The following is a 13795-nucleotide window of genomic DNA, read 5'->3' on the forward strand; positions in this document are numbered from 1 at the left end:
GGCAGCATTTTGTCCAGCTTTATGTTCTGAGTTCAAATTCCACCAAAGTCAACTTTGCCTTTCATCCTTTTGTGGGTCGACGAAATAGGTAACAGCTGAACGTTGGGATTCAATGCAATCAAATTGCTGGTCATGCATCAAAGTTTGAAACCAATTACATAAAATTTAATGTCATAAAAAAATTGAGAATGTACAATAATGTAATTCCTTCAAGAACTACAGAAGTTTAATGGACTGGTGCTCAGCACTATAACTCTAAACAGATGATAGGCAAACATTCCTCTATATAGGGCACCAGGTAACTTTCCTCAGAAGGTCAAATACCCATTCTTTACCTATACAAACTGGAGGAAGTTGATGGCCAAAAAACACAAAAACAAACACAATTCACAGCTATGATAGTTTTCATAAATTACATTTAAGAACATGCATTATCTTAAAAAATAACATATCATCACTCATTTATTTTGCCATTTTTTTTTTAACATTTCTTCTTTACATGTGCCCAAGAATTATCTGCTTAGCATCATAAAGGTTATCTTCACATATTCAATGGTATATAGTTTTCACTTTTTTAGTGGAGATATAATTTATTAGTTTAACATAAGTCTGATAGTTATTACATGCTAGAATTTGCATTGCTTTGCTTCTCTTTCTCTTATTTTCCTCTTCCTTCTCTTCTTTGGCATAACAAGGTTATAACAGGAAATTGAGATTAAACTTTATTGAGACTAATTCTCAGTATATTATTAGCGTGCATACGTAAATATAGAGAGAAGCATTTTTGTAGATTGATCTAAATACTATACTGTTTGGTTTAATTCATATTGCAATAAATCAAAAGATTACGGTGTACAGAAATGTGTAACTGTCTGACATTATTCATTATTTCATTTACTGCTTGGTAATGGAAACGATGGTGGTGGTGATTGTGAAATAATTGGTAAACTGCCAAACTAGACGTGTTAGAATATCTAGCCCCATGCCACACAGATCTGAAGTTCTACTCCCACCAAGAGCAGCATTACCTGTTTAAAGAAATAAATACCAGTTTTTCCCGGATTAAGTTCAATCAACAATACTTCTCATCTTAAAAGAAAAGGAAGAATTCCAAATGAACAAATGAATCTTTATTTCATATAGTATCTAAGTTATTGTTATCATATTTATTATTAGTAAGTCAGCAGAATTATTAGCACGTTGGACCGAATGCTTAGTAAAATTTCTTCCAGTTCTACATTTCTGCATTCAAAAACCATCAAAGTCAACTTTGCCTTTCATCCTTTCAGGATCAATAAAATAAGTTTCAGTCAAGTACTGGGATCAATTTAATCAACTTGCCCTTCCCCTCAGAATTGTTGGCTTTGAGCCAAAATTTGAAACCATTATTATTATTGTTATTATTATATTCAAATTCTGCCAAGGTCAACTTTGCCTTTCATTCTTTCAGGGTTGATAAATTAAGTACCAGTCAAGTACTGGGGTCGGTGTGATTGACTTTCCCCCCTCCCAAAATTTCAGGCCTTGTGCCTTTAGTAGGAACAAATATTATTATCATTATTGTTATTATTATTTCAGGCAGTGAACTGGCAGAATTGTTAGCCTGCTGAGCAAAAGGCTTGGTGGCATTTTGTCTGTCTTTTGTCTGTGTTTATGTCCCCCATAACTCAGTGGTTTGGCAAAAAGAGACCAATAGAATAAGTACTAGGATTCAATAAATAAGTACTAGTGTCAATTTGTTTGACTAAAACCCTTCAAAATGCTACCTCAGCATGGCCGTAGTCAAATGACTGAAACAAGCAAAAGATAAAAGATATCTCAAGCTAGTAGAAGAGATGGGGTGAGTTCCAGTCCTCTTATCCACAAACAGACACCACAGGTTAAAGAGAAGCCTTGCTACCACTGTAAAATTATCAAGTGTTTTGTTAACTCAGTGTTGAGTTCAACTCTTCCTGTGTGCTAGGCAGCACAACAAGAAATTGCTCCAGTGTAATATTTCAAGTTCTTCAATGTTTCTCCAGAAGCCCAAAGTTTTAGAAGGCTCTTTGACACTAAATGAGGATCACTACATGTTTGTTTCTCTTTTTTTTTTTGAGCAATGTATTGATGTACTATTTTTCTTTCTCAATATTTTTTCCTTAAATTTGTTTAATATGTAACTGACATGTAAATAAATCACAACTATGACATGCCATAAAAAAACATAAACAAAAAATCAAAACTGCTTCTTCACTACTTCGTTGGTCATGTGATACATCAACTGATCTTTACATTTGGTCATGTAATACAGTGTGCCAGATGCTCAATATATATCTCAGTAGGCTATTTGGTTTCTTCTCTCTTTCACACACTTTCTCTCTCTCTCTCAGTCCCTTCTCTCTCTCATTGTAGATACATTTCTCACTCACTCCACATGCTCCTCAAACTCCTTTTTCTTTCCTTCTTCCCCTCATTTTTAGTCTACACACATCTATATCCCACATGCCTACATCTGATCTTATCTGTTATAATATATACATTCTTGTGTGTGTGTGTGTGTGTGTGTGTGTGTGTGTGTGTGTGTGTGTGTGTGTGTGTGTGTGTGTGTGCTTGTGTGTGTGCGTGTGTGTAATGCAATGAAAGCTAACGAGATAAATAATCTTTCAAAGATCACTATATCTTAGAGATGTATAACTGAAAGATTTATTAATGGAAATAGCTGGAGGGAAAAAGCTGTTTAGTAGAAAAACTATAGTCAATGCCTTAACATCAAAAGGAAGTCCACCCACAGGGTATGAAATAATTTATACATACCTGGGTGTAACCTGGTCTCCTACCACTCACTCATTAACTAAATGTATATATTACTTATAGTCTTTGCTTGAAAACATGCTTCTATAAATTCTCATCAAAATCTTTAATAGATGAGCCTCTAATTAGAGATTTTCTTTTCACATGCTATCAATAACATGTATAATATTTGACAAATCTGCTCAAAGAATACAGAAGAGAAATGAAATTAAAACTGTTTACCTCCCAGCAGTCTATGATGACATAACCCTTGATTTCTCAAACAAATCTATCTGTATATCCATTACTTGGGGAGATATTTGTTACAAAAGTATTTATTCAGAACTATATTCAGCTAAAACTGGCAGAATTTTATATTTAAATGCTTCTTTAATTTACATAGGATCACTGTTGCCTCTAAGCTGTGCTCTTGTGCGTGTGCAGACATTTTACAACAAGGAAAGGAAAAAAAATGTGCACACGCAAGATAAAATCAAATCTTTTTAATTGAAGAAATTTGAGTGATGTGTACAATCCAAAGGAAGACAAAATTTGCATACAATGCAAGATTCTGAACACACCTATGGCAAAAAGTTAAGGGAACATTACATAGGATGCTTGTGGACAATACCCATTATTCTTAGTTTTCTTTGAAAAAGAACTATATATTTCATCAAGTGAATTCTCTACTTGTTAATGCTGTTTCTATCCCAGGTCATTCATGGTCAAGCAGACTTTTGATCAAAGATGTTGTAACCATTATCATAATCTTTTCAAATACAGTGTATCTAGGACTACATGATCCAATGTGTCCTTCCACTTTTAAAATGGTAGAGAATGATTTGAAGATTTGGATGTTATTTCTAGCAGGTTTGATTAATCATATGAAGACTCCCTTGTTGAATTGTTTTCCAGACATCTTCAGAAGACATTGTCTTTTTATAGATGCCCACAATTATATTTATACAACACGGAGTGGAGCAAATGGATGAATTAATTCTACATAATAATGTACATTTGACTCACAGATGTCTCTTCCAGTTATAACCTATATTGTGTCCAATCTCTGGCCCTTGGCTTAACAACAACTCCCAGTCCTTCCTCCTAAGAATGCGGGGCCTTTGGAATTCCTTCCATATACGTTTTTCTTTTGAGTATCCAAATGCACATGATTTATAAAATTAATTCATCCATTTGCTCCCTCGTGTATTACATAAGTATAATTAGGCACATCTATAAAAAGACTGTCTTCTGAAGATGATTGGAAAAGAAGCCAACAAAGAAGACTCTATATGGTCAATCAAACCTGCTAGAAATAGCATCCAAATCTTCAAATCACTCTTTATCATCTTAAAAATGGCAGGAAACATTTTTGTATGGGGATGATGCTTAGGGTGGAGGTGTGTAGCTTAGTGGTTAGGGTGTCAGCATCATGATCGTAAGATTGTGGTTTCAATTACTGGACCGGGTGACACGTTGTGTTCTTGAGCAAAACACTTCATTTTACGTTGCTCCAGTCCACTCAGCTGGCACAAACGAGTAACGCTGCGATGGACTGGCGTCCCGTCCAACTGGGGAACACATACGCCATAGAAACCAGGAAACCAGGCCCATGAGCCTGGCTAGGCTTTAAAAGGGCTCATTTATTATTTTATTATTTTATGATGCTTAGGAACAGAAGGGAGAAATAAAGGATGAATATTATCTGCGGAGGTGTGTGTCAGCTTTGCTTTTCATCCTTTCAAGGTAAGATTAAAGTAATGTGAGTTATGGATCAACTAATCTCCATCCTCGTATTTTAAGGTTTATACATAAAATCAGTAGAGTATTAGAATAAATAAATACAGTGCAATATGCACTGAGTTTAAATCCTGCCAACTTCAAATTTGACTTCCATTCCTCTGGGGGTCTCTAAAATAAAGTAGCAATCAAGTACTTGGATCAATAGTATTCACTAATTCTTCTCCCACTGAAAATTCTGACCATGTACCTGAATTAGAAGCAAATTAGAAACAATTGCTGCTGTCACTGTTAGTAGTAGTAGCAGTGGTAGTAGGAATGGTGGTGGTGGTGGTGGTGGTGGTAGTGGTTGTGGTTGTGGTTGTGGTGGTGGTGGTGGTGGTGGTGGTGGTGGTGTGGTGGTGGTGGTGGTGGTGGTGGTGGTGGTGGTGGTAGTAGAAAATGTTTTTATAAACATGACTGATTAATCTTCAATCTGCACCAGATACACAAACACATCACATACACACATGTGTGTGTGTGTGTGTGTGTGTGTGTACATGTGTTTTGAATAGAACTGCTAAGCATTTAAACATCAAAAGCAATTATATTAGGTGTTGATAATTATGATAGATTCAACTCCACCAATTCCACAGACTCGGTTCTGATGTCTAACCACTGCCAACACACAATTAGATGATGCAGAATGGAGCACAGTTTAATACCACCATAACAGTAACTCTCTTCTAAAAGTTTAAATTCCATTATTTATATCATATACATACACACATAAATACATACATAATCATCATAATAATGATGATACTTTCTACTAAGGGCACAAGGCCTGAAATTTGTGGGGAGGGGACTAGTTTATTACACTGACCCCAGTGTTTCACTGGTACTTAATTATCAACCCCAAAAGGATGAAAGGCAATGTCAATCTCAGCGGAATATGAACCCAGAATGTAGCAATGGTCAAAATACCACTAAGCATTTCATCCAGCAGGCTAACGATTCTACCAGCTCATGCCTTAATAAGAATAATAATCCTTTCTACTATAGGCACAAGGCCTGCAATTTTAAGTGGGGGAATAGTCAATTACATCAACCCCAGGATTCAACTGGTACTTATTTTACCAAACTCAAAAGGACAAATGGTAAAGTCTACTTCAATGGAATTTGAACTCAGAATGTAATGACAGGTGAAAAGCATTTTACCTAGCATGCTAACAATTTTGCCAGCTCACCGTCTTAATAATAATAACAATACCTATTTGCTGGCATCTGTACACAGATATAATGTTCTTTTTTTGAATTATTTTGCCTTTCCCTTGGATAATATCAGTGGTATGGAGAAGGGAGGATGGTATGCATGGGTAACTGCTGGTCCTCCATAAATAACCTTGCCTGGACTTGTGCCTTGGAGGGGAACTTTCTAGGTGCAATCCCATGATCATTCATGACCAAAGGGGGTCTACTCTACATGGAGGGCTAAAAGCTGTCTGAATATTGGAAAAGTGTTACCTGCATCATGATGGCTTGAGCCAGGTATCAAAATGGCAACATCATGACTACTGCTCAATGCTCTGTGAATACTGTAAAGGCTCTAAGACAAGACATGGACAGCAGCAAAGGAGAGTACAAAAACATTGTAATGGTCTCTAGGTGTGCCTCCAGTGAGGATAATGTCATGCAGCCCCACATTTTTTTATCAAAGCCTTAGGCTCAGTTCAAATGGCAATGTGAAGCTGCTGGAGGCTGTGATCAGTCCTTAGCTGAAGAGAGTTGCTGCTGGTAGACCATATGTGTGGCAGCAGGTTTCAGCTCCTTGCCATACCTCTGGAAAGAGTCAAAAATGGTTGTCAGAGCTCCAATTTCTGGCCTCCTAATTCCCCCGATTGTAATCCTATAGATTACTATGTATGGGGTGTGATTGAAAAAGACATCAACTGTTCTGCACGCAACTCCAAAACCAAGCTGGTAGCTAAGATCAAGGAAATGTTTCAAGATCTTCCCAGAGACACAGTGAGGAATGCATGCACCAGGTTCCTGAGCCATCTTGAGACTGTGGTGGAAGCTGGAGTGGCTACTTTGTTATCTACCAGCCATAATTTAGTTTATATTTTTTGATTTATTTAAGTACATTTATTTTTGAATGGGATAGCATTTTCTTTTCCTTTTAATCAAACTGTCAACCTTAGCCTAAACACCATGTGTGTGTGTGTGTGTGTTGAATGTTATTGTTAATGGCTGTCTCCATAATCATAGAGGTGTTAGAGAAGAGAGCAATAGGAGGGAGTCTTTCTTTAGAATAGGACACACTGAAGCTTCCTAATGTCACAGTATATTTCTGCAGAGAGTGAGACATTAAAGACTTTGGTGAATATAGGTACAAGTTCTGGAATACAGAATAGCAAAAGGTGCAGTGTCAGGGATAGTGGCCTTGTTTAAAACCATGAAGTATTTCTGCACTTGGCATGGGTGTATGTAGGGTGGGGAGCATGGTAGAGTTGGAACAGGATAAATTTGGAGAGGAATGACCAAAGATGTGTAGTGTGGAGTTGGATGCAAAGCAGCTGTCAAAGGTTGAGGCTTTCTCCATGGGAGGTACTACTTAGAGAATCATCATTGTTCAGGAGAAGAGGAAAAGGGACTCTGCAAAGTGTGTGAAAATTCTTTTGGCAGTGGACCAAAATGATCAGCTACAGTTTGGAATGCAAGAGACTTTGAAGGCATGTGACACCTGAAGGCTTCTTTTGTGCACTGGCTAATGTCTTACAAGAGTTGCACTGCTGGATGAACACCAATTAGAGTAGGTGAGATTCTCCAGGTACTGTAGATCTACTTTTTTTTGTCCCCTTGAACAGCTACAGTACAACATCAGGTAAACTACTTACAAGACTCGAGACACTGAGATTCTGTTGTGCATAGGATGAGGAGGGATATGATAAAGCGGCTGGGTTTGGCTATTCATCAAGCTGTTTTTGATGGGTCAAGGATGAAGCCAAGAATAAGGAGTAAAAAACAAACATAGCTTTGACCACTCAACTAACTCAAATGGTATAAGGGTCCAAGGAGAAGTGAGCGCTGTATAGTATGTGATTGAGTGATGGGCTGTTGCAATGAGGATTTGGTCAGATGTATGCATACTGGACAACCATGAAAATATATTTTATATATATATATATGTGTGGTCTAATCAATAAGTATCCGGACTGTTGCGATAGTAATGAAGCTGAAGCGCAGAGTGAAGCTGCTCGGCAAAGATCGACCTGGAACTCTGCTGTGTATGTGCACTATGTTTTAACATTCTAGCTCATTTCCACTGTTTACAGCAGTGCTTGGAAGGAAAGTGTGTGGCGTGTGATCATCGCATTCCTTTGACTAAAACCCTTCAAGGCAGTGCTCCAGGATGGCCACAGTCAAATGACTGAAGCAAGTAAAAGAATATATATAATGTGGGTTTATAGGGAAAAAATTATCCAAGCAGGTATTGTTGTAGATCTCAGGACCTTGAAAGAAGGTGCACAGAAAATTATGCTGGGTTGCATGTGCAACCACACATTCTCTATATAGCAGAAACACATATTTGTCATTATAACCAAATAATTATGTTGTATGACCAACGGTAAAATTTAACAAAAATTTGATGATGTACCAGTCTCCATATTCTTTATAATTGTTTGAAGTGGTGGGGGAGAAAAACTGACTGGAGGAAATATTTTACCTTTGACTTTAAATGAATGCCAATTCACTATTATTCTGGCATTTTAAATGACCATTAACAAATAGCATCTATTTTTACTTTATTTTCTAATCATTTTCAATGTATTTAATTAAGCATATTTGACATAACTAAAGCTGACATTACTACACTTGCATATACATGTGAATATGTAAATATCTGAGTTCAGTTATTTGTGTGTCTATATGTAGTACCTACCCAATCAAGAGGTGGGGTATGAGTGTCTGGGTGTGTGGAGGTGTATGGGGTGTGAGGGGAGTGCAAGGGTATTGGAGAGAATTTCTGACATATCTATAAAATTCTTTGAGGTAGCACATAAAATTCCTCTTGTGAATAAAGGAGAAATGAGAAACCAATAAAATTTTTTTTTTAATCACAAAACTTCATTTATCATGCAGTATAGAAGAGGGGAGAGCCAACTAAGAGAGGAAGAAATACTCAGGACAGGATGGAAAGAGAGTGTGTGAAGAAAATAACTGAAAAACAGACATGGAAAGAAATCCAGAAAGTAGCAGATATGCAGCCAGAGAGAAAGATAAACTATTGCATGGAATATGAAATTTGTAAAGAAATACAGAAAGAGTAATCTAAGAGAGAGAGAGAAGGAATTACTTAGAGATAGAGACAGAGCAAAGTTAGTGGAGGTAAGGAGAGTAGGACAGGGTTACTAGAAGCAGATATTCTTGGACTTCAACTAGTAAGATGCAAACCACATATCCTGTTTCCTTCATTCCTTATCAATACACTCTATACTCTCCAGATAACACTCTATACTCAAACTTCACTCTTGAAGGTGGTGACTACACATATGTTAATTCCACTCTCACCCACCACTCACTTCTCTTCTCACCTGGGCTATGGGCACTGTCTCCCTCTCTTACCTTTTGAATTTATGGTTTCCTCAGTGATCACATCATTGAAGCATGTATTCTCTGACATGCACTATATGAGTTTTTGTGTGCCCAAAGTCTTTGCTTTGTTTCCTCCCGCCACTATTCTTCCTATACATCAATAATCTACTTGCCATCCTTTTCAACAAGGAGGACAAATATAGAGCACAAAACTTTCGTTCCAAAGCAGACAATATACAAGCACATACATATATATACACACACATATATACATAGATGGTATTTTTTCAGCTTCTACTAAATCCACTCACAGGGCTTTGGTTGGCCCAAAGCTATACAGTAGAAAAAAATTGCCCAAGGTACCACACAGTGGGACTGAACTCAAAACCATGTGGTTGAGATGCAAACTTTCTTACCATATTTGCATCTATAATATTCTTTATTTTATTAAAACTAGTTAAAATTACAAGCAAATGACAAAAAAATTTATGGTTTTTGCTCCAAAAACCATAAACCATTGAAAAAGAAGAACAATCAACAGTTGTGTGCAAAATCTATTACACGGTCTATTGAAGAAGTTGTGAATTTAGATATTTATGCGCCCATACGCAGATAATTTGGGTAATTTTAATTTTGGCAATTTGTTTCAGTAACATGATCTATGACCAAGCAAGTAGACAACAATGGTGCTGGTAAGTAGTTAACAGTACAGCAACTGGTAGAAGCCGCCAGTTACCATCATCTATCACCTGTTATACCAGGTAAATATTTATGCTTCAGCTAGTAGTTTATTATAAGTACTGGGTGTTTCAGAGATGAACATGAGTGGAAAACAAGGAACTGGCTGGCACAGAATCAACAGAAAACTTATGGTTTTATCTTTTGCACATGTAACAACATCTGTCAATGTTAAAGGTCACTTTGAAAACAACATTCAAACAGCCACAATGAACAGTGCATATTGAGAATTAATTTAATTCTTGCATTAAATATACAGAAAAATGCAGTGTTTCTTTATAAAAATATAATGCAAGTTGTCAGTTTATATATATATATATATATATATATATATATACCTTTCTTTTACTTGTTTCAGTCATTGGACTGTAGCCATGCTGGGACACCGCCTTGAAAAAATTTTAGCTGAATGAATCGACCCTATACTTATTCATTTTTTTAAAGTCTGGTCTTGTTCTATCAATTTCTTTTGCCAAACAGCTAAGTTACAGGGCCATAAGCACACCAACACCAGTTTTCAAGTGGTGGGAGGGGGATAAACACAGATACAAAGATGCACACACATGCATGCATAAATACATACATACATATGTAGACACACACACACATACACATGCGCACGCACACACGCACGTGCACGCATGCACACACACACACACATACAATGGTCTTCTTTCATTTTCCACCAATCAAATCCATTCATAAGGCTTTGGTCAGTACAGACAACATCAATGACAGAGGTGGTGGTGCAACAGCAGTGGTGGTGATGGCAGTGGTGTGGCAGCAGTAGAAGTGGTGGCGGTGGCAGCAGCAGTGGCGTTGGTGATGGTGGTTTTGGTGGTGGTGGTGGTGGTGCAACAACAATGTAATGGCAGCAGTGGTGGTGGCAGTGATTATGGTGCAGTGGCAGTGGTGCGATGGCAGTGGTGAGGGTGGTATTAGAAATGATGACAATGATACTGATGATGGTGGTGGTGAGTAAGGATCCAACAGAGGGAAAAAAACCATACACAAGAAATAAAGATATATTCCGTTATGTGATAGAGACCTTCCCTGTAGCTTAAACTCTTTTGTGACCCTATTTCTTCTAAATCAGCTGTTCTGAACCATTTTTTGCTTATGAACCCCTTTGATTCCTATTTTATTCTGGTGAACCTGCCCCCGCCCCCCTAGCCATTCTATGTTTTAAAACTAATATTGTAGTTGGTTCTTTCAAATTTCCTATTTTTGCTTTTTCACATGTTCACTTGTGTAGGTTTGGAATATCACTCTCTGAGAACATGTTTCAGAGGCCAGAAACATGTTAAACTCTGTAAAATATTAGATGAAGAAACACCAGAATAAAATAGGAATCAAAGGGGTTCATAAGCAAAAAATGGTTCAGAACAGCTGATTTAGAAGAAATAGGGTCACAAAAGAGTTTAAGCTACAGGGAAGGTCTCTATCACATAACGGAATATATCTTTGTTTCTTGTGTATGGTTTTTTTCCCTCTGTTGGATCCTTGCTCACCACCACCATCATTGGTATCATTGTCATCATTTCTAATACCACCCTCACCACTGCCATCGCACCACTGCCACTGCACCATAATCACTGCCACCACCACTGCTGCCATTACATTGTTGTTGCACCACCACCACCAAAACCACCATCACCAATGCCACTGCCGCTGCCACCACCACCATCTAAATACATCTAAAGCAAAATTTTTTCCATAGACCCTTAACCTACTATTGTTGATCTCAGTTTACTGGATTGCCTGAATGGACCCTCACAAATTTTTATATGGACTCCCAAAAATCTTATCTCGACCCTAGGGGCTATATGGACCTTATTTGAGAACCCATATTCTAAATAAATAAATAAACTGCCAATATATTTCAGTTAATTTTGAAAACAATCAAAATGTTTGGAAGAATTTAGTAAAATAAAGAACGTTTTCATTATTAAATGGTGACTGGAACATCACTTATCAAACTGTTCTTGACATCATAGAACCAGAGGCAGCCTTGGAAGGGTTAATTAGTAAAAGGATAAATAAAAGTCAAACAGGAGGAAAGACCATGTTTGAAATACCAAAAAGTAAATCACGGTTCACCCAAAACAACTATTAAATATTTAGTATCAACAGTAAAATAGATAATTAAGAATCTTATTGGATATTTCTGTAAAGGCATTTTCAACCCTTTAGCATTCAGATTATGCTGTTAATTGTGATGTTTATTTATTCACCTCCAATTGTAGAGGGAATCTGTAGAAGGGGTAGACCCAGGAAGACATAGGATGAGGTGGTAAAGCATAATCTTCGAACATTGGACTTCAGTGAGGCAATAACAAGTGACTGAGACCTTCGGCAATATGCCATGCTTGAGAAAACCCATGAACCCAAGTGAAATCATGGTTGTGGCCAATGCCGGTGTCATGTAACTGGCACCCATGTCAATGGCATGTAAAAGCACCCTTCAAACACTGCGCTTCAAGGAGGCAATGATAAGTGACCATGACCTTTGGCGATATGCTGTGCTTGAGAACCCATCAAACCAAGTGAAATTGCAGGTGGTTCTGTAAGAACTCTCTGTTCCTTGGCAGGAACCCATCAAGGAGGCCAATGAGAGCAAGCAGAAGAAATTTACTAAGCTAGTGGAGTTATGCTAAGGTAATGGGGGGGAGGGAGATGTGATCCCAGCAAAGTGGGATGCAGAGGATTTGCAGACCAACCCCTCAATGGAGCTTACAGTATGTTTGGCATCACAGGAGCCAGTAGGCAGAAGACCAACAGATTGGCTGTGGAAGCAGTAGAGGTTGCTTCAAGGTTACATTAAGTGAGGGAGTGTGAGCCCTGGAAGGAACAGTGCTACGAACAGTTGTCCGTGCATACCAGTCTCCCCCTTTACATGCAACTGATGTTGACCAGCAGAAAGGCAAAGGACAGTACACCAATGACACTGCAACTTATTTCTTCAGCTAAGTGAACTGGAGCAATGTGAAATAAAGTGTCTTGCTCAAGAACAGGACACACAGCTCAGTCTGGGAATTGAACTCACACCTTCACAATTCTAAGCTTGATACCCTAACCACTGAGTCATGCAGCTCCACAACTTTGATCAACCCCAGCTAGGTTTCCTGGGTGAGGGTGTCAAATATCGAAAGACCCAAAACACCAAATGACTCCAGTAAACATCACTGATAATGTGTCCAGGTGCATCGCAGGAAGATGTATGGAAAAAAAAACTAACCGTCAAATACCTTATATTTACATAAGGCAAAGAAACATGAATATGGATCTTTACTGCACAACAGTATTTCAACCTCCTTAGCCATCTTATTATTATACCTTCTATAAAGGTGGCAAGAAGGTATAATAATAAGATGGCTAAGGAGGTTGAAATACTGTAAAAGTGGCAAGAGTGAAGGTGCGTGGCTCAGTGGTTAGAGCGTCGAGCTTACGATCGTGAGGTTGTGAGCTCGAATCTCGGACCGGGCTGCGTGTTGTGTTCTTGAGCAAGACACTTTATTTCACGTTGCTCCAGTTCTCTCAGCTGTAGAAATGAGTTGCGACGTCACAGGTGCCAAGCTGTATCGGCCCCTTTGCCTTTCCCTTGGATAACACTGGTGGCGTGGAGAGGGGAGGCCTGTATGCATGGGCGACTGCTGGTCTTCCATAAAAAACAACCTTGCCCAGACTTGTGCCTCAGAGAGAAACTCTCTAGGTGCAAACCCATGGTCAGTGTCTGACCGAAGGGGTCACCATCATCATCAAAGGTGGCAAGCTAACAGAATAATTACTGTGCCAGGCAAAATGCTCAACAGCATTTCATCCCTCTTTACGTTTTGAGTTAAAATTCCGCCGAGATCAACTTTGCCTTTCATTCCCTCGGGGTGGATGAAATAAGTACCAGTCAAGCACTGGGGTCAATGTAACCAACTAGTCCTACCCTCACAAAATTTCAGGCCTTGTGCCTATAATA

The 13795-nt window shown here is 38.2% G+C and overlaps 1 protein-coding gene across 3 annotated transcripts in view; it reads right to left on the minus strand.

The window, feature by feature from the left end:
- Positions 1-13795, minus strand: part of LOC115219336 (enolase 4-like) — a 179093-nt gene that overhangs the window by 148956 nt on the left and 16342 nt on the right. The gene's annotated exons all lie outside the window — the stretch shown is intronic.

The sequence above is a fragment of the Octopus sinensis genome, linkage group LG14 (genome assembly GCF_006345805.1).
Source record: "Octopus sinensis linkage group LG14, ASM634580v1, whole genome shotgun sequence".
NCBI classification, from domain to species: Eukaryota; Metazoa; Mollusca; class Cephalopoda; order Octopoda; family Octopodidae; genus Octopus; species Octopus sinensis.